This window comes from Rhinoderma darwinii, unplaced genomic scaffold, assembly GCF_050947455.1.
Source record: "Rhinoderma darwinii isolate aRhiDar2 unplaced genomic scaffold, aRhiDar2.hap1 Scaffold_704, whole genome shotgun sequence".
NCBI lineage: Eukaryota > Metazoa > Chordata > Amphibia > Anura > Rhinodermatidae > Rhinoderma > Rhinoderma darwinii.
This window is the reverse complement of record NW_027464265.1, coordinates 17,290-38,764: the sequence shown is the minus strand read 5'-3', so window position 1 is coordinate 38,764 and position 21,475 is coordinate 17,290. Positions and strand designations below refer to the sequence as shown.

The following is a 21,475-nucleotide window of genomic DNA, read 5'->3' as shown; positions in this document are numbered from 1 at the left end:
TCAGTCGTGTTAATAAAAAGAGGTAAAATCGCTAACATTTCTGCTCTTTCATTTTTGTCAGGTGAGCCATAAAAATTTAAGAACTGCCATTTCACACCGTCAATAAAAGCCTTAACCAATAAAATACGTCCTGGAAGAATCTCTTGGATAAAATCGATTAAAACGTTTCCCTTAAAAAGAATGGCGACCCCTGCTGATCTGGACTCGTTAGATCCAGACCAGACTGATGGACCATACTTCCAATCCTCTTGGTATTTATGGTACTTCATCGTATGGGGAATGCCGCACTCCTGCAGGAAAAAAACAGAGGCTGCCAGGCCAGCTAAAAAGCTGAAGAGAGCAACCCTTCTAACTTTGGACTTGGCGCCCCTCACGTTGAGGGAGATTCCCTTTACTTCTGACATTGTGGAGATTTAAAATAACGTCTTGATTTTAAAATAATAAATATTCGTGGAACTTAAAATCAGACATTTCCTCCACCAGCATTACCAGAATTCTCGTTCGCGCTCATATCCCCACCCTCGTCCGAATCGCCTGCAAAGAGGGACGAAAAGGGAGAGGAACTTCCTTCACTGAGAGCCGTGCCAGCAACTCTTATCTCGTACAAGGGGAGCCCACTCTCGCTTAGCGTCACCTGGGTCTCAACTGGGTGACCACGTAGGTCCATTTCGGGTGGGTCCCCCAAGGGCCCCGCCTCTCCCCCCAGGCTCTGTTGACGCCGTCTTAGAGGGGGAGGTTGCGCACATGGCGGGGTGTCCGGTATCTGGGAGGGAACAGTGCCCACCCTCCTCACCAGGTCAGGCGAGGAGGTGGTCCTAGGAGGAGCCTCTCTTTTCTTCACGGATGTGTCCATCTGCTCCTCCCCTGATTCCCTCCTACCAGCACGCTCCTGTTTTCCCTTTTTCCGGGGACCCACCGCTACCCAGTTCTCCTGCTCGGAGTCAGACTCCTGAGACCCAGGTACAGGAGCAGGCCCGGCACCCACTGGACAACCAGCCCTCTGGGATGCCACAGTATCATTGGTGGCCTGCTCCTTTTCCGCCTTCCGCTTAGCTTGCCTTTTGTCATTGGCGCTGGGCTCCTTCCTTTCCTCAGAGGTTGCTGGCTGCGAGGCACCTGCTTTGGCTCCATTACTCCGCACCACTGAAGCCCAGGTGCCTCGCTGCTCCTTCGCGGCCCCGGCATGCTCCTCTCCCCGGGGGTGGGACTGGTCTGCTGGTGGAGCACGTGGGGGCGCCTCGGGTTGCTCATTTTCTTCGCCTCGGTACCTATGGGGACAAGAATAGTACAAATGACCAGTTTTTTGGCAAAAATTACATTTTTTCTCTTGTGAGCACTCTCTCATATTGTGCTCTTTGCTTCCACAGTTTCTACAGGTGACATCGCAGTTAAAACTGGTATGTCCATAAGTACCGCAGGCCCTGCAGAAGTTTGGCATCCCTGAAAAATAGAGGTCGCCATTCACATTTCCAATTTTAAAACGAGCCGGTGGTAATCTCGTTTCTTGGGTGGAGGGGTCCTTTATCAAAGTCACTAAAAACTTCCACTTGACGGTCCACACTCCACACTCGTTCATAACTCTCCCCAATAGTTTAACGTTCTTGAAGTAGGCAGCTAGAAATGCTGCCACTTCCATATCCTTCACATATGGGGAGTACATTTTAATCACAACGAGTTTGGTAATTTCAAAGGCATGTTCTACTACCTGGACTCCCGCTACCACGAGTTCACCTTTTCTCCTCTCAGCTCGGTCCATGGCATCACGGAGGATTCCTTCTCCCATAAAGGTGACATCAAATATTCCTCGTTTCGGGTAGTCCTGGATAGCCAAAATCTCGTTTTTGTGGACCGCCAGTAGTTCTTCCAAGATCGTGTTGACCAAAAATTTCACGCCACGTGGACCGCCTCCACCCTCTGCCACGATAAATCTGGCAGAGTTCTTTAGCCGGGCATACACCGGCACCGCATCTGGCTCGCCTGCCATTTCCGTGGCCAGGCCGAACCGCACAGCAAATGCTGCGCCCTATGGAGTCCTGAGACGTACCAAAGGGCTGGGGGGGGGATCGCAACTCGTTGCTCAGGACTAAGCCTCTCTCCCAAATAGCAGCACGGGGGTGAAGTCCAGGCGAACCTGGACGATCCCCCGAGGCCGAGAGAGAGGGTACCTGAGCACCTTCTGACTAAAAACCTCCTGTATAAATACACTTGGTCTTAGCCAAAAGGCCGAGAAGCGATAACCCGAATGGGCCGGCCGTTGACCGAGCCTGCCTAATACTGCTGTTCACCCCTTGCAGCGATTGATTCAGCCTACTCCTAGGCAATTCCATGGGGCCCTGCAGGCTCACACACATTTACAGCTACTAAGCGGGAGGGAGGTGAATAAAGGCCGGAGAGGAAGCCAGACAGGATTTGCTTCTTTTGCTTGCACCACAATGCAGTGCTGAAAGAGGAGGAGGAATCTACATAAAAACGCCTTCCTGGCAACGCCCAAATGCCCTCCTGCCATGCAGATAAACACTGGCAGCGGCAGCAAGTGCATGCCCACAGCCACCCCTTGTTCCTTCACACCTTGTATCAGCTTTAATCCAATCCAGTCCGGTGCTGCCTGCTGAGCAGCACTGACCAACACTGCCTGGGCCCAGGCTTTTATCTCTGAGGCAGGCCCCATTATGATGTCAGAAAGCTGGCTCTGGAATCCTGAGGGCTCCACTATGACACGTGCAAAGTTCCGTCTGAACTTTATATAAGACGGTGCGGCTCAGTCAGTCACTCAGTGTTGCCTGAGAGGGCAACACTGCAACAGCCGGCCGCCAGGCTGTCTTTTTTTTGCACAGCTACTTGCCTCCAGGAGGCCACAAGAGGGAGACAAGGGACTGCAAAATGGAAAATAGGCATCCACCAACTTTACAGACAACTTCTCTTTGCTCCTACAACCTCCATCCTTGCACAGTTTGTTATTCTTCCAGGTAACATAGTAACAAATCCAAATTGCTGCTCTCTTTGTAGGCAAGCAAGGGTTTGTTGCAACTGCAATTCTTACTTCTTCTTGAAATGTAGGGACGACAGTACATTCCATCACATCCATCTAGTGTACACAGGTAGGTCCATTGTGGCGGGTAGGCGGCTGGCTGCTTTAATGGCTGTTTGCTGTTCCCCTACTCCACTCCACTCCACTATTTGACTGTGGTGCTGCATCAATCAGTGGCTGGCTCAGGTGCAGCTCTTTAACTTACCTAAAAGGGAGGGCGGAGAGAAGACAAGGAAGGTGAATGAGCTGTTCCAATGTGAAATGCCGGAAACACAGAAACACAGAAGACACACACACACACACACACACACACACACACACACACACACACACACACACACACACACACAACAAGAGGTGGCAATGTATTAATTAATTGCATTTAATAAATGAGCTCATTATCACACATGACTGTACAAATGCATTGTCCAACAGGTGTTGAAATAATGGGATTAAAAGGGGAGATCCCATCAGAAAGACAAAAACAATAGCAAACACAAATAGCACTTTTGGAATCTGATTTTAGTCAACACATAAGGGAAGGGTGCACCGGTCCTGGAAATACTGCAATACCAGGTCAATGCGTGGAGTGGACAGAGCAAGCTCTATTTCCATCTCCCTGTTCGAAAAATCCATTTAATATATGGTCCCCAGATAGGGGACGTATCAGATATTAAACTGATAAGAACAGATACTACACTTGATCTTAGCCAAAAGGCCGAGAAGCGATAACCCGAATGGGCCGGCCGTTGACCGAGCCTGCCTAATACTGCTGTTCACCCCTTGCAGCGATTGATTCAGCCTACTCCTAGGCAATTCCATGGGGCCCTGCAGGCTCACACACATTTACAGCTACTAAGCGGGAGGGAGGTGAATAAAGGCCGGAGAGGAAGCCAGACAGGATTTGCTTCTTTTGCTTGCACCACAATGCAGTGCTGAAAGAGGAGGAGGAATCTACATAAAAACGCCTTCCTGGCAACGCCCAAATGCCCTCCTGCCATGCAGATAAACACTGGCAGCGGCAGCAAGTGCATGCCCACAGCCACCCCTTGTTCCTTCACACCTTGTATCAGCTTTAATCCAATCCAGTCCGGTGCTGCCTGCTGAGCAGCACTGACCAACACTGCCTGGGCCCAGGCTTTTATCTCTGAGGCAGGCCCCATTATGATGTCAGAAAGCTGGCTCTGGAATCCTGAGGGCTCCACTATGACACGTGCAAAGTTCCGTCTGAACTTTATATAAGACGGTGCGGCTCAGTCAGTCACTCAGTGTTGCCTGAGAGGGCAACACTGCAACAGCCGGCCGCCAGGCTGTCTTTTTTTTGCACAGCTACTTGCCTCCAGGAGGCCACAAGAGGGAGACAAGGGACTGCAAAATGGAAAATAGGCATCCACCAACTTTACAGACAACTTCTCTTTGCTCCTACAACCTCCATCCTTGCACAGTTTGTTATTCTTCCAGGTAACATAGTAACAAATCCAAATTGCTGCTCTCTTTGTAGGCAAGCAAGGGTTTGTTGCAACTGCAATTCTTACTTCTTCTTGAAATGTAGGGACGACAGTACATTCCATCACATCCATCTAGTGTACACAGGTAGGTCCATTGTGGCGGGTAGGCGGCTGGCTGCTTTAATGGCTGTTTGCTGTTCCCCTACTCCACTCCACTCCACTATTTGACTGTGGTGCTGCATCAATCAGTGGCTGGCTCAGGTGCAGCTCTTTAACTTACCTAAAAGGGAGGGCGGAGAGAAGACAAGGAAGGTGAATGAGCTGTTCCAATGTGAAATGCCGGAAACACAGAAACACAGAAGACACACACACACACACACACACACACACACAACAAGAGGTGGCAATGTATTAATTAATTGCATTTAATAAATGAGCTCATTATCACACATGACTGTACAAATGCATTGTCCAACAGGTGTTGAAATAATGGGATTAAAAGGGGAGATCCCATCAGAAAGACAAAAACAATAGCAAACACAAATAGCACTTTTGGAATCTGATTTTAGTCAACACATAAGGGAAGGGTGCACCGGTCCTGGAAATACTGCAATACCAGGTCAATGCGTGGAGTGGACAGAGCAAGCTCTATTTCCATCTCCCTGTTCGAAAAATCCATTTAATATATGGTCCCCAGATAGGGGACGTATCAGATATTAAACTGATAAGAACAGATACTACACTTGATCTTAGCCAAAAGGCCGAGAAGCGATAACCCGAATGGGCCGGCCGTTGACCGAGCCTGCCTAATACTGCTGTTCACCCCTTGCAGCGATTGATTCAGCCTACTCCTAGGCAATTCCATGGGGCCCTGCAGGCTCACACACATTTACAGCTACTAAGCGGGAGGGAGGTGAATAAAGGCCGGAGAGGAAGCCAGACAGGATTTGCTTCTTTTGCTTGCACCACAATGCAGTGCTGAAAGAGGAGGAGGAATCTACATAAAAACGCCTTCCTGGCAACGCCCAAATGCCCTCCTGCCATGCAGATAAACACTGGCAGCGGCAGCAAGTGCATGCCCACAGCCACCCCTTGTTCCTTCACACCTTGTATCAGCTTTAATCCAATCCAGTCCGGTGCTGCCTGCTGAGCAGCACTGACCAACACTGCCTGGGCCCAGGCTTTTATCTCTGAGGCAGGCCCCATTATGATGTCAGAAAGCTGGCTCTGGAATCCTGAGGGCTCCACTATGACACGTGCAAAGTTCCGTCTGAACTTTATATAAGACGGTGCGGCTCAGTCAGTCACTCAGTGTTGCCTGAGAGGGCAACACTGCAACAGCCGGCCGCCAGGCTGTCTTTTTTTTGCACAGCTACTTGCCTCCAGGAGGCCACAAGAGGGAGACAAGGGACTGCAAAATGGAAAATAGGCATCCACCAACTTTACAGACAACTTCTCTTTGCTCCTACAACCTCCATCCTTGCACAGTTTGTTATTCTTCCAGGTAACATAGTAACAAATCCAAATTGCTGCTCTCTTTGTAGGCAAGCAAGGGTTTGTTGCAACTGCAATTCTTACTTCTTCTTGAAATGTAGGGACGACAGTACATTCCATCACATCCATCTAGTGTACACAGGTAGGTCCATTGTGGCGGGTAGGCGGCTGGCTGCTTTAATGGCTGTTTGCTGTTCCCCTACTCCACTCCACTCCACTATTTGACTGTGGTGCTGCATCAATCAGTGGCTGGCTCAGGTGCAGCTCTTTAACTTACCTAAAAGGGAGGGCGGAGAGAAGACAAGGAAGGTGAATGAGCTGTTCCAATGTGAAATGCCGGAAACACAGAAACACAGAAGACACACACACACACACACACACACACACACACACACACACACACACACACACACACACACACAACAAGAGGTGGCAATGTATTAATTAATTGCATTTAATAAATGAGCTCATTATCACACATGACTGTACAAATGCATTGTCCAACAGGTGTTGAAATAATGGGATTAAAAGGGGAGATCCCATCAGAAAGACAAAAACAATAGCAAACACAAATAGCACTTTTGGAATCTGATTTTAGTCAACACATAAGGGAAGGGTGCACCGGTCCTGGAAATACTGCAATACCAGGTCAATGCGTGGAGTGGACAGAGCAAGCTCTATTTCCATCTCCCTGTTCGAAAAATCCATTTAATATATGGTCCCCAGATAGGGGACGTATCAGATATTAAACTGATAAGAACAGATACTACACTTGATCTTAGCCAAAAGGCCGAGAAGCGATAACCCGAATGGGCCGGCCGTTGACCGAGCCTGCCTAATACTGCTGTTCACCCCTTGCAGCGATTGATTCAGCCTACTCCTAGGCAATTCCATGGGGCCCTGCAGGCTCACACACATTTACAGCTACTAAGCGGGAGGGAGGTGAATAAAGGCCGGAGAGGAAGCCAGACAGGATTTGCTTCTTTTGCTTGCACCACAATGCAGTGCTGAAAGAGGAGGAGGAATCTACATAAAAACGCCTTCCTGGCAACGCCCAAATGCCCTCCTGCCATGCAGATAAACACTGGCAGCGGCAGCAAGTGCATGCCCACAGCCACCCCTTGTTCCTTCACACCTTGTATCAGCTTTAATCCAATCCAGTCCGGTGCTGCCTGCTGAGCAGCACTGACCAACACTGCCTGGGCCCAGGCTTTTATCTCTGAGGCAGGCCCCATTATGATGTCAGAAAGCTGGCTCTGGAATCCTGAGGGCTCCACTATGACACGTGCAAAGTTCCGTCTGAACTTTATATAAGACGGTGCGGCTCAGTCAGTCACTCAGTGTTGCCTGAGAGGGCAACACTGCAACAGCCGGCCGCCAGGCTGTCTTTTTTTTGCACAGCTACTTGCCTCCAGGAGGCCACAAGAGGGAGACAAGGGACTGCAAAATGGAAAATAGGCATCCACCAACTTTACAGACAACTTCTCTTTGCTCCTACAACCTCCATCCTTGCACAGTTTGTTATTCTTCCAGGTAACATAGTAACAAATCCAAATTGCTGCTCTCTTTGTAGGCAAGCAAGGGTTTGTTGCAACTGCAATTCTTACTTCTTCTTGAAATGTAGGGACGACAGTACATTCCATCACATCCATCTAGTGTACACAGGTAGGTCCATTGTGGCGGGTAGGCGGCTGGCTGCTTTAATGGCTGTTTGCTGTTCCCCTACTCCACTCCACTCCACTATTTGACTGTGGTGCTGCATCAATCAGTGGCTGGCTCAGGTGCAGCTCTTTAACTTACCTAAAAGGGAGGGCGGAGAGAAGACAAGGAAGGTGAATGAGCTGTTCCAATGTGAAATGCCGGAAACACAGAAACACAGAAGACACACACACACACACACACACACACACACACACACACACACACACACACACACACACACACACACACACAACAAGAGGTGGCAATGTATTAATTAATTGCATTTAATAAATGAGCTCATTATCACACATGACTGTACAAATGCATTGTCCAACAGGTGTTGAAATAATGGGATTAAAAGGGGAGATCCCATCAGAAAGACAAAAACAATAGCAAACACAAATAGCACTTTTGGAATCTGATTTTAGTCAACACATAAGGGAAGGGTGCACCGGTCCTGGAAATACTGCAATACCAGGTCAATGCGTGGAGTGGACAGAGCAAGCTCTATTTCCATCTCCCTGTTCGAAAAATCCATTTAATATATGGTCCCCAGATAGGGGACGTATCAGATATTAAACTGATAAGAACAGATACTACACTTGATCTTAGCCAAAAGGCCGAGAAGCGATAACCCGAATGGGCCGGCCGTTGACCGAGCCTGCCTAATACTGCTGTTCACCCCTTGCAGCGATTGATTCAGCCTACTCCTAGGCAATTCCATGGGGCCCTGCAGGCTCACACACATTTACAGCTACTAAGCGGGAGGGAGGTGAATAAAGGCCGGAGAGGAAGCCAGACAGGATTTGCTTCTTTTGCTTGCACCACAATGCAGTGCTGAAAGAGGAGGAGGAATCTACATAAAAACGCCTTCCTGGCAACGCCCAAATGCCCTCCTGCCATGCAGATAAACACTGGCAGCGGCAGCAAGTGCATGCCCACAGCCACCCCTTGTTCCTTCACACCTTGTATCAGCTTTAATCCAATCCAGTCCGGTGCTGCCTGCTGAGCAGCACTGACCAACACTGCCTGGGCCCAGGCTTTTATCTCTGAGGCAGGCCCCATTATGATGTCAGAAAGCTGGCTCTGGAATCCTGAGGGCTCCACTATGACACGTGCAAAGTTCCGTCTGAACTTTATATAAGACGGTGCGGCTCAGTCAGTCACTCAGTGTTGCCTGAGAGGGCAACACTGCAACAGCCGGCCGCCAGGCTGTCTTTTTTTTGCACAGCTACTTGCCTCCAGGAGGCCACAAGAGGGAGACAAGGGACTGCAAAATGGAAAATAGGCATCCACCAACTTTACAGACAACTTCTCTTTGCTCCTACAACCTCCATCCTTGCACAGTTTGTTATTCTTCCAGGTAACATAGTAACAAATCCAAATTGCTGCTCTCTTTGTAGGCAAGCAAGGGTTTGTTGCAACTGCAATTCTTACTTCTTCTTGAAATGTAGGGACGACAGTACATTCCATCACATCCATCTAGTGTACACAGGTAGGTCCATTGTGGCGGGTAGGCGGCTGGCTGCTTTAATGGCTGTTTGCTGTTCCCCTACTCCACTCCACTCCACTATTTGACTGTGGTGCTGCATCAATCAGTGGCTGGCTCAGGTGCAGCTCTTTAACTTACCTAAAAGGGAGGGCGGAGAGAAGACAAGGAAGGTGAATGAGCTGTTCCAATGTGAAATGCCGGAAACACAGAAACACAGAAGACACACACACACACACACACACACACACACACACACACACACACACACACACACACACACACACAACAAGAGGTGGCAATGTATTAATTAATTGCATTTAATAAATGAGCTCATTATCACACATGACTGTACAAATGCATTGTCCAACAGGTGTTGAAATAATGGGATTAAAAGGGGAGATCCCATCAGAAAGACAAAAACAATAGCAAACACAAATAGCACTTTTGGAATCTGATTTTAGTCAACACATAAGGGAAGGGTGCACCGGTCCTGGAAATACTGCAATACCAGGTCAATGCGTGGAGTGGACAGAGCAAGCTCTATTTCCATCTCCCTGTTCGAAAAATCCATTTAATATATGGTCCCCAGATAGGGGACGTATCAGATATTAAACTGATAAGAACAGATACTACACTTGATCTTAGCCAAAAGGCCGAGAAGCGATAACCCGAATGGGCCGGCCGTTGACCGAGCCTGCCTAATACTGCTGTTCACCCCTTGCAGCGATTGATTCAGCCTACTCCTAGGCAATTCCATGGGGCCCTGCAGGCTCACACACATTTACAGCTACTAAGCGGGAGGGAGGTGAATAAAGGCCGGAGAGGAAGCCAGACAGGATTTGCTTCTTTTGCTTGCACCACAATGCAGTGCTGAAAGAGGAGGAGGAATCTACATAAAAACGCCTTCCTGGCAACGCCCAAATGCCCTCCTGCCATGCAGATAAACACTGGCAGCGGCAGCAAGTGCATGCCCACAGCCACCCCTTGTTCCTTCACACCTTGTATCAGCTTTAATCCAATCCAGTCCGGTGCTGCCTGCTGAGCAGCACTGACCAACACTGCCTGGGCCCAGGCTTTTATCTCTGAGGCAGGCCCCATTATGATGTCAGAAAGCTGGCTCTGGAATCCTGAGGGCTCCACTATGACACGTGCAAAGTTCCGTCTGAACTTTATATAAGACGGTGCGGCTCAGTCAGTCACTCAGTGTTGCCTGAGAGGGCAACACTGCAACAGCCGGCCGCCAGGCTGTCTTTTTTTTGCACAGCTACTTGCCTCCAGGAGGCCACAAGAGGGAGACAAGGGACTGCAAAATGGAAAATAGGCATCCACCAACTTTACAGACAACTTCTCTTTGCTCCTACAACCTCCATCCTTGCACAGTTTGTTATTCTTCCAGGTAACATAGTAACAAATCCAAATTGCTGCTCTCTTTGTAGGCAAGCAAGGGTTTGTTGCAACTGCAATTCTTACTTCTTCTTGAAATGTAGGGACGACAGTACATTCCATCACATCCATCTAGTGTACACAGGTAGGTCCATTGTGGCGGGTAGGCGGCTGGCTGCTTTAATGGCTGTTTGCTGTTCCCCTACTCCACTCCACTCCACTATTTGACTGTGGTGCTGCATCAATCAGTGGCTGGCTCAGGTGCAGCTCTTTAACTTACCTAAAAGGGAGGGCGGAGAGAAGACAAGGAAGGTGAATGAGCTGTTCCAATGTGAAATGCCGGAAACACAGAAACACAGAAGACACACACACACACACACACACACACACACACACACACACACACACACACACACACACACACACAACAAGAGGTGGCAATGTATTAATTAATTGCATTTAATAAATGAGCTCATTATCACACATGACTGTACAAATGCATTGTCCAACAGGTGTTGAAATAATGGGATTAAAAGGGGAGATCCCATCAGAAAGACAAAAACAATAGCAAACACAAATAGCACTTTTGGAATCTGATTTTAGTCAACACATAAGGGAAGGGTGCACCGGTCCTGGAAATACTGCAATACCAGGTCAATGCGTGGAGTGGACAGAGCAAGCTCTATTTCCATCTCCCTGTTCGAAAAATCCATTTAATATATGGTCCCCAGATAGGGGACGTATCAGATATTAAACTGATAAGAACAGATACTACACTTGATCTTAGCCAAAAGGCCGAGAAGCGATAACCCGAATGGGCCGGCCGTTGACCGAGCCTGCCTAATACTGCTGTTCACCCCTTGCAGCGATTGATTCAGCCTACTCCTAGGCAATTCCATGGGGCCCTGCAGGCTCACACACATTTACAGCTACTAAGCGGGAGGGAGGTGAATAAAGGCCGGAGAGGAAGCCAGACAGGATTTGCTTCTTTTGCTTGCACCACAATGCAGTGCTGAAAGAGGAGGAGGAATCTACATAAAAACGCCTTCCTGGCAACGCCCAAATGCCCTCCTGCCATGCAGATAAACACTGGCAGCGGCAGCAAGTGCATGCCCACAGCCACCCCTTGTTCCTTCACACCTTGTATCAGCTTTAATCCAATCCAGTCCGGTGCTGCCTGCTGAGCAGCACTGACCAACACTGCCTGGGCCCAGGCTTTTATCTCTGAGGCAGGCCCCATTATGATGTCAGAAAGCTGGCTCTGGAATCCTGAGGGCTCCACTATGACACGTGCAAAGTTCCGTCTGAACTTTATATAAGACGGTGCGGCTCAGTCAGTCACTCAGTGTTGCCTGAGAGGGCAACACTGCAACAGCCGGCCGCCAGGCTGTCTTTTTTTTGCACAGCTACTTGCCTCCAGGAGGCCACAAGAGGGAGACAAGGGACTGCAAAATGGAAAATAGGCATCCACCAACTTTACAGACAACTTCTCTTTGCTCCTACAACCTCCATCCTTGCACAGTTTGTTATTCTTCCAGGTAACATAGTAACAAATCCAAATTGCTGCTCTCTTTGTAGGCAAGCAAGGGTTTGTTGCAACTGCAATTCTTACTTCTTCTTGAAATGTAGGGACGACAGTACATTCCATCACATCCATCTAGTGTACACAGGTAGGTCCATTGTGGCGGGTAGGCGGCTGGCTGCTTTAATGGCTGTTTGCTGTTCCCCTACTCCACTCCACTCCACTATTTGACTGTGGTGCTGCATCAATCAGTGGCTGGCTCAGGTGCAGCTCTTTAACTTACCTAAAAGGGAGGGCGGAGAGAAGACAAGGAAGGTGAATGAGCTGTTCCAATGTGAAATGCCGGAAACACAGAAACACAGAAGACACACACACACACACACACACACACACACACACACACACACACACACACACACACACACACACAACAAGAGGTGGCAATGTATTAATTAATTGCATTTAATAAATGAGCTCATTATCACACATGACTGTACAAATGCATTGTCCAACAGGTGTTGAAATAATGGGATTAAAAGGGGAGATCCCATCAGAAAGACAAAAACAATAGCAAACACAAATAGCACTTTTGGAATCTGATTTTAGTCAACACATAAGGGAAGGGTGCACCGGTCCTGGAAATACTGCAATACCAGGTCAATGCGTGGAGTGGACAGAGCAAGCTCTATTTCCATCTCCCTGTTCGAAAAATCCATTTAATATATGGTCCCCAGATAGGGGACGTATCAGATATTAAACTGATAAGAACAGATACTACACTTGATCTTAGCCAAAAGGCCGAGAAGCGATAACCCGAATGGGCCGGCCGTTGACCGAGCCTGCCTAATACTGCTGTTCACCCCTTGCAGCGATTGATTCAGCCTACTCCTAGGCAATTCCATGGGGCCCTGCAGGCTCACACACATTTACAGCTACTAAGCGGGAGGGAGGTGAATAAAGGCCGGAGAGGAAGCCAGACAGGATTTGCTTCTTTTGCTTGCACCACAATGCAGTGCTGAAAGAGGAGGAGGAATCTACATAAAAACGCCTTCCTGGCAACGCCCAAATGCCCTCCTGCCATGCAGATAAACACTGGCAGCGGCAGCAAGTGCATGCCCACAGCCACCCCTTGTTCCTTCACACCTTGTATCAGCTTTAATCCAATCCAGTCCGGTGCTGCCTGCTGAGCAGCACTGACCAACACTGCCTGGGCCCAGGCTTTTATCTCTGAGGCAGGCCCCATTATGATGTCAGAAAGCTGGCTCTGGAATCCTGAGGGCTCCACTATGACACGTGCAAAGTTCCGTCTGAACTTTATATAAGACGGTGCGGCTCAGTCAGTCACTCAGTGTTGCCTGAGAGGGCAACACTGCAACAGCCGGCCGCCAGGCTGTCTTTTTTTTGCACAGCTACTTGCCTCCAGGAGGCCACAAGAGGGAGACAAGGGACTGCAAAATGGAAAATAGGCATCCACCAACTTTACAGACAACTTCTCTTTGCTCCTACAACCTCCATCCTTGCACAGTTTGTTATTCTTCCAGGTAACATAGTAACAAATCCAAATTGCTGCTCTCTTTGTAGGCAAGCAAGGGTTTGTTGCAACTGCAATTCTTACTTCTTCTTGAAATGTAGGGACGACAGTACATTCCATCACATCCATCTAGTGTACACAGGTAGGTCCATTGTGGCGGGTAGGCGGCTGGCTGCTTTAATGGCTGTTTGCTGTTCCCCTACTCCACTCCACTCCACTATTTGACTGTGGTGCTGCATCAATCAGTGGCTGGCTCAGGTGCAGCTCTTTAACTTACCTAAAAGGGAGGGCGGAGAGAAGACAAGGAAGGTGAATGAGCTGTTCCAATGTGAAATGCCGGAAACACAGAAACACAGAAGACACACACACACACACACACACACACACACACACACACACACACACACACACACACACACACACACAACAAGAGGTGGCAATGTATTAATTAATTGCATTTAATAAATGAGCTCATTATCACACATGACTGTACAAATGCATTGTCCAACAGGTGTTGAAATAATGGGATTAAAAGGGGAGATCCCATCAGAAAGACAAAAACAATAGCAAACACAAATAGCACTTTTGGAATCTGATTTTAGTCAACACATAAGGGAAGGGTGCACCGGTCCTGGAAATACTGCAATACCAGGTCAATGCGTGGAGTGGACAGAGCAAGCTCTATTTCCATCTCCCTGTTCGAAAAATCCATTTAATATATGGTCCCCAGATAGGGGACGTATCAGATATTAAACTGATAAGAACAGATACTACACTTGATCTTAGCCAAAAGGCCGAGAAGCGATAACCCGAATGGGCCGGCCGTTGACCGAGCCTGCCTAATACTGCTGTTCACCCCTTGCAGCGATTGATTCAGCCTACTCCTAGGCAATTCCATGGGGCCCTGCAGGCTCACACACATTTACAGCTACTAAGCGGGAGGGAGGTGAATAAAGGCCGGAGAGGAAGCCAGACAGGATTTGCTTCTTTTGCTTGCACCACAATGCAGTGCTGAAAGAGGAGGAGGAATCTACATAAAAACGCCTTCCTGGCAACGCCCAAATGCCCTCCTGCCATGCAGATAAACACTGGCAGCGGCAGCAAGTGCATGCCCACAGCCACCCCTTGTTCCTTCACACCTTGTATCAGCTTTAATCCAATCCAGTCCGGTGCTGCCTGCTGAGCAGCACTGACCAACACTGCCTGGGCCCAGGCTTTTATCTCTGAGGCAGGCCCCATTATGATGTCAGAAAGCTGGCTCTGGAATCCTGAGGGCTCCACTATGACACGTGCAAAGTTCCGTCTGAACTTTATATAAGACGGTGCGGCTCAGTCAGTCACTCAGTGTTGCCTGAGAGGGCAACACTGCAACAGCCGGCCGCCAGGCTGTCTTTTTTTTGCACAGCTACTTGCCTCCAGGAGGCCACAAGAGGGAGACAAGGGACTGCAAAATGGAAAATAGGCATCCACCAACTTTACAGACAACTTCTCTTTGCTCCTACAACCTCCATCCTTGCACAGTTTGTTATTCTTCCAGGTAACATAGTAACAAATCCAAATTGCTGCTCTCTTTGTAGGCAAGCAAGGGTTTGTTGCAACTGCAATTCTTACTTCTTCTTGAAATGTAGGGACGACAGTACATTCCATCACATCCATCTAGTGTACACAGGTAGGTCCATTGTGGCGGGTAGGCGGCTGGCTGCTTTAATGGCTGTTTGCTGTTCCCCTACTCCACTCCACTCCACTATTTGACTGTGGTGCTGCATCAATCAGTGGCTGGCTCAGGTGCAGCTCTTTAACTTACCTAAAAGGGAGGGCGGAGAGAAGACAAGGAAGGTGAATGAGCTGTTCCAATGTGAAATGCCGGAAACACAGAAACACAGAAGACACACACACACACACACACACACACACACACACACACACACACACACACACAACAAGAGGTGGCAATGTATTAATTAATTGCATTTAATAAATGAGCTCATTATCACACATGACTGTACAAATGCATTGTCCAACAGGTGTTGAAATAATGGGATTAAAAGGGGAGATCCCATCAGAAAGACAAAAACAATAGCAAACACAAATAGCACTTTTGGAATCTGATTTTAGTCAACACATAAGGGAAGGGTGCACCGGTCCTGGAAATACTGCAATACCAGGTCAATGCGTGGAGTGGACAGAGCAAGCTCTATTTCCATCTCCCTGTTCGAAAAATCCATTTAATATATGGTCCCCAGATAGGGGACGTATCAGATATTAAACTGATAAGAACAGATTTTTTTTTTTTTTTTTTTTTTTTTCTTATTAAACCATTCAGGTTTTTTTGAATAAAACCGAGAACTGTAGTTGTTCAAACCACCTCTCTATTTTTCAAAAAATCTCATCACTCTGGTTCATTATTTTATTTTTCCATCAAATACAAGATAAATCAAACAAAATTCCTCAAACTAAATACCTCCATTTTAACATTCGCCATATCCCTTCCGCATCCATACCTCTTTCTAGATCCCATTTATAATAAAAATACAATTTAGCCAATACCATACTAACCACATCCTCCATCTCAAATACTTCTCTTTTATACACATTCAAATTCCTCGTATTCCACAATACTTCTTTCACACAAGTCAGAAAAATCCACAACACTCTATCCTTTTCACTACCCAAACTACACAAACCAAACAAGACAATTTCATACGTCAAAACCTTCAAACCAGTCAATTCTTCACACAACCCACTCAACTTTTTCCAAACATCCTTTGCATGCTTACACGACCAAAACACATGACTCACATCCTCATCATCCCCACAACCTTCTCTCGGACACCTTTCAGACGCAACCAAACCTCTTCTTTTCTGAACACTCCTTACAGGCAACACTCCATGTACCGACATCCATAACAAATCTTTCTGCTTATTTGACACATCATACGTAACAATCTTCTTCCACACAGACTTAGATTCCATCGAATTCAAACCCTTTACAGAACACATCACATTATTCATACACATACTTCTCACAACATTCTTTTCTCTCAAAAATCTCTCCATTCTTACATCCTCTAGCTGGAACTTTTTGATAAATTTTTCTACATACAAATACCACCCCGTGCACTGGAAAGCAATTGGTTTACATAAATTTCGTTTTTCCCAACTTAGACGCTGAATCACCGTTCCAGCTAGATACTTAGACATTCTGGAAGCCTTGGATTCCTTAAATAAAAGCTCTACAAAAAAACGTACACAATTAATTCCAATGAAAATCTCCAAATTTGGGAAATCAAGGCCTCCATTACATCTGCTTTTCATTAGAATTTCTCTCCTTGCCTTCTCAATCCCGCTCCCCCATAGAAAAAGGAACAAAACTCTATTCACTTTTTTTAACATAGCAACAGCAGGAGGAAAAACCAGAGCAACATATAAAATCATAGGTAGAATAATACTTTTGACAATTAAAACCTTCCCCGAAAAAGAAAGATCCCTCATTCTCCACATTTCCAACTTTCGCACAATCCTACCACCTAACTCATCCCAACTTTCTTTCCCTTTCAGCTCATCATCAAACACAATACCCAAAATTTTCACACCATTCACCTGTTCCATATCAGAATCACACACTCGCTCATTACTGAAAAAAATTTTAAATTTGCTCTTACCCCAATTTATTTTAAAAGCAGACGCAATACAAAACATATTTACAATCAACTTCACTCTGGACATATCATACACTGAATCACACAATACACAAATATCATCCATATATCCCAAAGCTTTCACACGCTTTCCATCACACCCGGGCACCACCAAACCTTTCACAACCTTATCATTTCTAATCATTTGCAACAATGGTTCAATCGCACAAATAAAAAGGATGGGAGACAACGGACAACCCTGTCGCACACCAGACATAATACTAAATGATTCTGAAAAAAACCCATTCACCTGCACACAACTCTTTGCATTCGCGTATAATTTCTTCAACAAACTCACAAACTGAACCGGAAAACCCATTCTCTCTAACACTTTGAACAAAAACACATGCGCCACACGATCAAACGCTTTCTCAAAATCTAACGCACACACAATCACCTTCTTATTCCGACCCTTACAATCCTCAAGCATGTCCCGCACCAACGCCACGTTCTCATGCAATTTCCTTTTCGGTACCGCACATACCTGATCCTCATCAATTACACACCCAATCACATCTCTCATACGATTCGCAATCAGCTTGGCAAAAATTTTATAATCCGTATTCAGCAAAGTAATTGGTCGCCAGTTTTCTAACCGTCTCTTATCTCCTTTTTTATGCAACAGAACTACCATACCCTTCTTCATCACATCACACATATTCGTCCCAGAAAACAACACTCTCATAACATCAATAACATCCTTCCCAATTATATCCCAATATTTCCCATAGAAATCAGCTGGTATTCCATCGATCCCTGGAGACTTATTTTTGGCCATACTTCCCACCACATCCTTTACTTCACCATCCATAATCTCACCAAGCAAAAGCTCACATTCACTTTCAGGAACAAAATTACACACAATATCCAAAAACTCATCATCGTCACCCAGATCACACTTCTTCACATCATACAGTTGTTTATAAAAATCAGACACCACATCAATCACATCCTTACCAAACACCTCTTTATCATCCTTATCCAATAACACATTCATACCACTTTTCCCACCACACATTTTTTTAAAGAAAAATCTAGTGCACTTCTCGTGATTATCTCTAACCTCCACCTTAGACCTAAATATTATTTCTTTCCCTTTCTCTCGGAACCACTCCTTAATATCTTTTTTTGTTTTTTCTAAATCGTGTCTTACATCCATACCCAAATTTTTACATTGATGAAGGAACGTCATCCGCATATTAAAGCGTGAATATTGCAATCTTTTCCTTCTCGCTCTTCTATATCCTATCTGTCTAAAAAACCCACCAATCTTTTTTTTCACCCATACCCACCATTCACACACATTAGAGAAAGAACTTTTCTTCCTAACCCAAAACCCATATTTTTTCCCAAACCTAGTTTTTACCCTTTCATCACTCAGAAAACTGACATTCATCTTCCATACCCCTCTACCATAAAATAAATTATTTATAACAAAAACCCCCAACAAACACTCGTGATCTGAAAACCACACTCTCTCCTGCGCATAATCGACACATTTCATTGCTGAAGTAGAAAAAAAGAAAAAGTCCAGACGAGAATCCGTTCTTCCGTCATCGGCATGGTAAGTAAATGGACCTGGTTTCCTGGTGACAGCATCCTGCAAAGCAAAGTCCTGCAAAATTTTATTCCACAAACTTCCGGTAGCGTCCACATTAGACTCTGTGGATCCAGCTCGGGCCTGCTTCTCCAGGATACAGTTAATATCACCGACAATAATAACAGGAACTTTACCATGTAGAAAAAATTTTAAACTATCAAAAAGTGCCAACCTATCAGTTTTCACAGCATGGCCATAGATATTGATAAGCCTAAACTGCCATCCCTTATAGGATAGTAACACACAGACACATCTTCCTTCCTGAATGATTTGAGTCTGTTTGATGACAAACTCATTATTTTTGAAGAGAATACCAATTCCATCATTCCTATTTGTGGAAGAAAAGGACCAAATTGCTTCCCCAAACTTCCATTCTTCTTTCCTAGGCATTTTTGATAAACCACATTCTTGTACGCAAACAATGTCACTGCCCTTAGAGGCCAAAAAGTCCAGGACTGCAGCACGCTTGTGAGCAGAGGAGAACACCCGTACATTTTGAGAGACAATCTTTAATCTCAAAGACATGCGGGCATAGTATGGTTAGTGGAAAAGAAAGCCATGAGAAAACCAGAACATATCACGTCCCAGGGAAATACATAGCTCTTTCCAGATTCGCCACATTGGCTTCACTGAGGAAACCTTCCCCAGGAGAGCTGGGTACTTCTGAGGCCACCTCAGATGACTTAGGGCTACAACTAGAGTCACTGTCCAGCAATGAGAAAGGATTTGCATGAGCAGAATCTTCCAACAAACCTATCTTCAGTCTCTTCACCGCCTTTCCAGACTTCCCCCTTTTTGAGACAACTTTGTGGAAAATTTCCGCACTAGTGGCACTAGGCATCCTGGCCTCCTTCTCGTCCTCCTCCGATATTGACCACTCCACTTTAGCTGAGTCTTCCGTTTTTGACTCTGGGCTAGAGAAAGACAAAATTTGCATACTTGCACCATTATCAGGGTATGCACACCCACTAGGTGGCGCTGTGTCTTCACCTTCCATAGGTATAACCACAGGTGTCTCATCAACAGTTGGCTCTGCAGGAGGGACCACACCCAACTCCATGCTATCAGTATGTGAGGTTAGAACCTCTCCAAATCCAGCTTTCCCAGGGTCCTGAGAAGCAGCCACAGAAACACTGCCAGCAGGCTCTGAAATTACATCAGAAGAGGCAGCAAGGGAACCTGTTGTTCTCACCTGTCTGCCCCATGTCCTTCTCTCTTGCCCTAAGAAGGGAAACACCTTTGGGCATTTTCTACAGGTATGACCAGGCAAACCACAAATGTCACACCTGGATGGGGAAATACATGCACTAGCCTCATGTCCTGTTTCTTTACAATTCCTGCATACCTTGCCTTTGCATGCATCTTTGGTATGCCCGTAGGAAAAACATGATCTACAAAAGCATGGCATATCTTGGTAGTAAAGATATCCCTTATTACCACCAATTGAAAAATTAGCAGGAGGATTCATCACTCCTCCAATACAGCTGGAGTCAGGTTTCAGCCTGACCCAGTACTTGATATCACCATTGAAAACTCCCCATAGATTCTTCTGCTCCACACCACCTCTAACATGGGTACAGTAGTGAGCTAAAAAGGCCCTAACCAGCCTTCTATCCAGAAATGGGTTATACATGTGGATTGTGATACATTTCTCCACTGCTGAAAAAAGAGGTTGCACTTCAATAGATGTTAAAGCCTCATGCATGTGTTTCTCCTTGAGCAACTGAAAAACATTTAGACAGTAGGCGGCCTCAAAAAAGGATACGTCATACGTAGCAATATTACTGAAAGCTTGGATACAGAATACCTCTACCAACTTAACTCCAGCCAGGTCCAGAAGGATGTTCTCAATGATGTGCCCAGTATCCACTTCGTCTCTCCTCTGCTCATTTACCACAAAACGAATAGTATTCCGCACAGCTGCCATCTTGATATGGAATGCCCAACGGCACGGTGATCGCTCCCAAAAACGTCGGAGAGGACTCCACGAAAGACCGAACCCCCGGCCCAGACCAGGCAATAAACCTGATCTGAGCCAAAAGGCCGAGAAGCGATAACCCGAATGGGCCGGCCGTTGACCGAGCCTGCCTAATACTGCTGTTCACCCCTTGCAGCGATTGATTCAGCCTACTCCTAGGCAATTCCATGGGGCCCTGCAGGCTCACACACATTTACAGCTACTAAGCGGGAGGGAGGTGAATAAAGGCCGGAGAGGAAGCCAGACAGGATTTGCTTCTTTTGCTTGCACCACAATGCAGTGCTGAAAGAGGAGGAGGAATCTACATAAAAACGCCTTCCTGGCAACGCCCAAATGCCCTCCTGCCATGCAGATAAACACTGGCAGCGGCAGCAAGTGCATGCCCACAGCCACCCCTTGTTCCTTCACACCTTGTATCAGCTTTAATCCAATCCAGTCCGGTGCTGCCTGCTGAGCAGCACTGACCAACACTGCCTGGGCCCAGGCTTTTATCTCTGAGGCAGGCCCCATTATGATGTCAGAAAGCTGGCTCTGGAATCCTGAGGGCTCCACTATGACACGTGCAAAGTTCCGTCTGAACTTTATATAAGACGGTGCGGC

The 21,475-nt window shown here is 46.7% G+C and overlaps 8 non-coding genes and 1 pseudogene across 8 annotated transcripts; all 9 read right to left on the bottom strand.

Moving 5' to 3' along the window:
* Positions 1 to 3,567: 3,567 nt before the first annotated feature.
* LOC142729010 (U2 spliceosomal RNA) lies at positions 3,568 to 3,758 on the bottom strand. The gene has a single exon (XR_012877920.1). It is a non-coding gene; the product is annotated as a U2 spliceosomal RNA (small nuclear RNA).
* Positions 3,759 to 5,058: 1,300 nt separating this feature from the next.
* LOC142729008 (U2 spliceosomal RNA) lies at positions 5,059 to 5,249 on the bottom strand. The gene has a single exon (XR_012877919.1). It is a non-coding gene; the product is annotated as a U2 spliceosomal RNA (small nuclear RNA).
* Positions 5,250 to 6,581: 1,332 nt separating this feature from the next.
* On the bottom strand, positions 6,582 to 6,772 carry LOC142729007 (U2 spliceosomal RNA). The gene has a single exon (XR_012877918.1). It is a non-coding gene; the product is annotated as a U2 spliceosomal RNA (small nuclear RNA).
* Positions 6,773 to 8,112: 1,340 nt separating this feature from the next.
* LOC142729006 (U2 spliceosomal RNA) lies at positions 8,113 to 8,303 on the bottom strand. The gene has a single exon (XR_012877917.1). It is a non-coding gene; the product is annotated as a U2 spliceosomal RNA (small nuclear RNA).
* Positions 8,304 to 9,637: 1,334 nt separating this feature from the next.
* LOC142729005 (U2 spliceosomal RNA) lies at positions 9,638 to 9,828 on the bottom strand. The gene has a single exon (XR_012877916.1). It is a non-coding gene; the product is annotated as a U2 spliceosomal RNA (small nuclear RNA).
* A 1,334-nt stretch (positions 9,829 to 11,162) lies between these two features.
* LOC142729004 (U2 spliceosomal RNA) lies at positions 11,163 to 11,353 on the bottom strand. Its single transcript, XR_012877915.1, has one exon. It is a non-coding gene; the product is annotated as a U2 spliceosomal RNA (small nuclear RNA).
* Positions 11,354 to 12,687: 1,334 nt separating this feature from the next.
* Positions 12,688 to 12,878, bottom strand: LOC142729003 (U2 spliceosomal RNA). Its single transcript, XR_012877914.1, has one exon. It is a non-coding gene; the product is annotated as a U2 spliceosomal RNA (small nuclear RNA).
* A 1,336-nt stretch (positions 12,879 to 14,214) lies between these two features.
* Positions 14,215 to 14,405, bottom strand: LOC142729001 (U2 spliceosomal RNA). The gene has a single exon (XR_012877912.1). It is a non-coding gene; the product is annotated as a U2 spliceosomal RNA (small nuclear RNA).
* Positions 14,406 to 15,727: 1,322 nt separating this feature from the next.
* LOC142728977 (U2 spliceosomal RNA) lies at positions 15,728 to 15,943 on the bottom strand (annotated as a pseudogene).
* Positions 15,944 to 21,475: the final 5,532 nt, after the last annotated feature.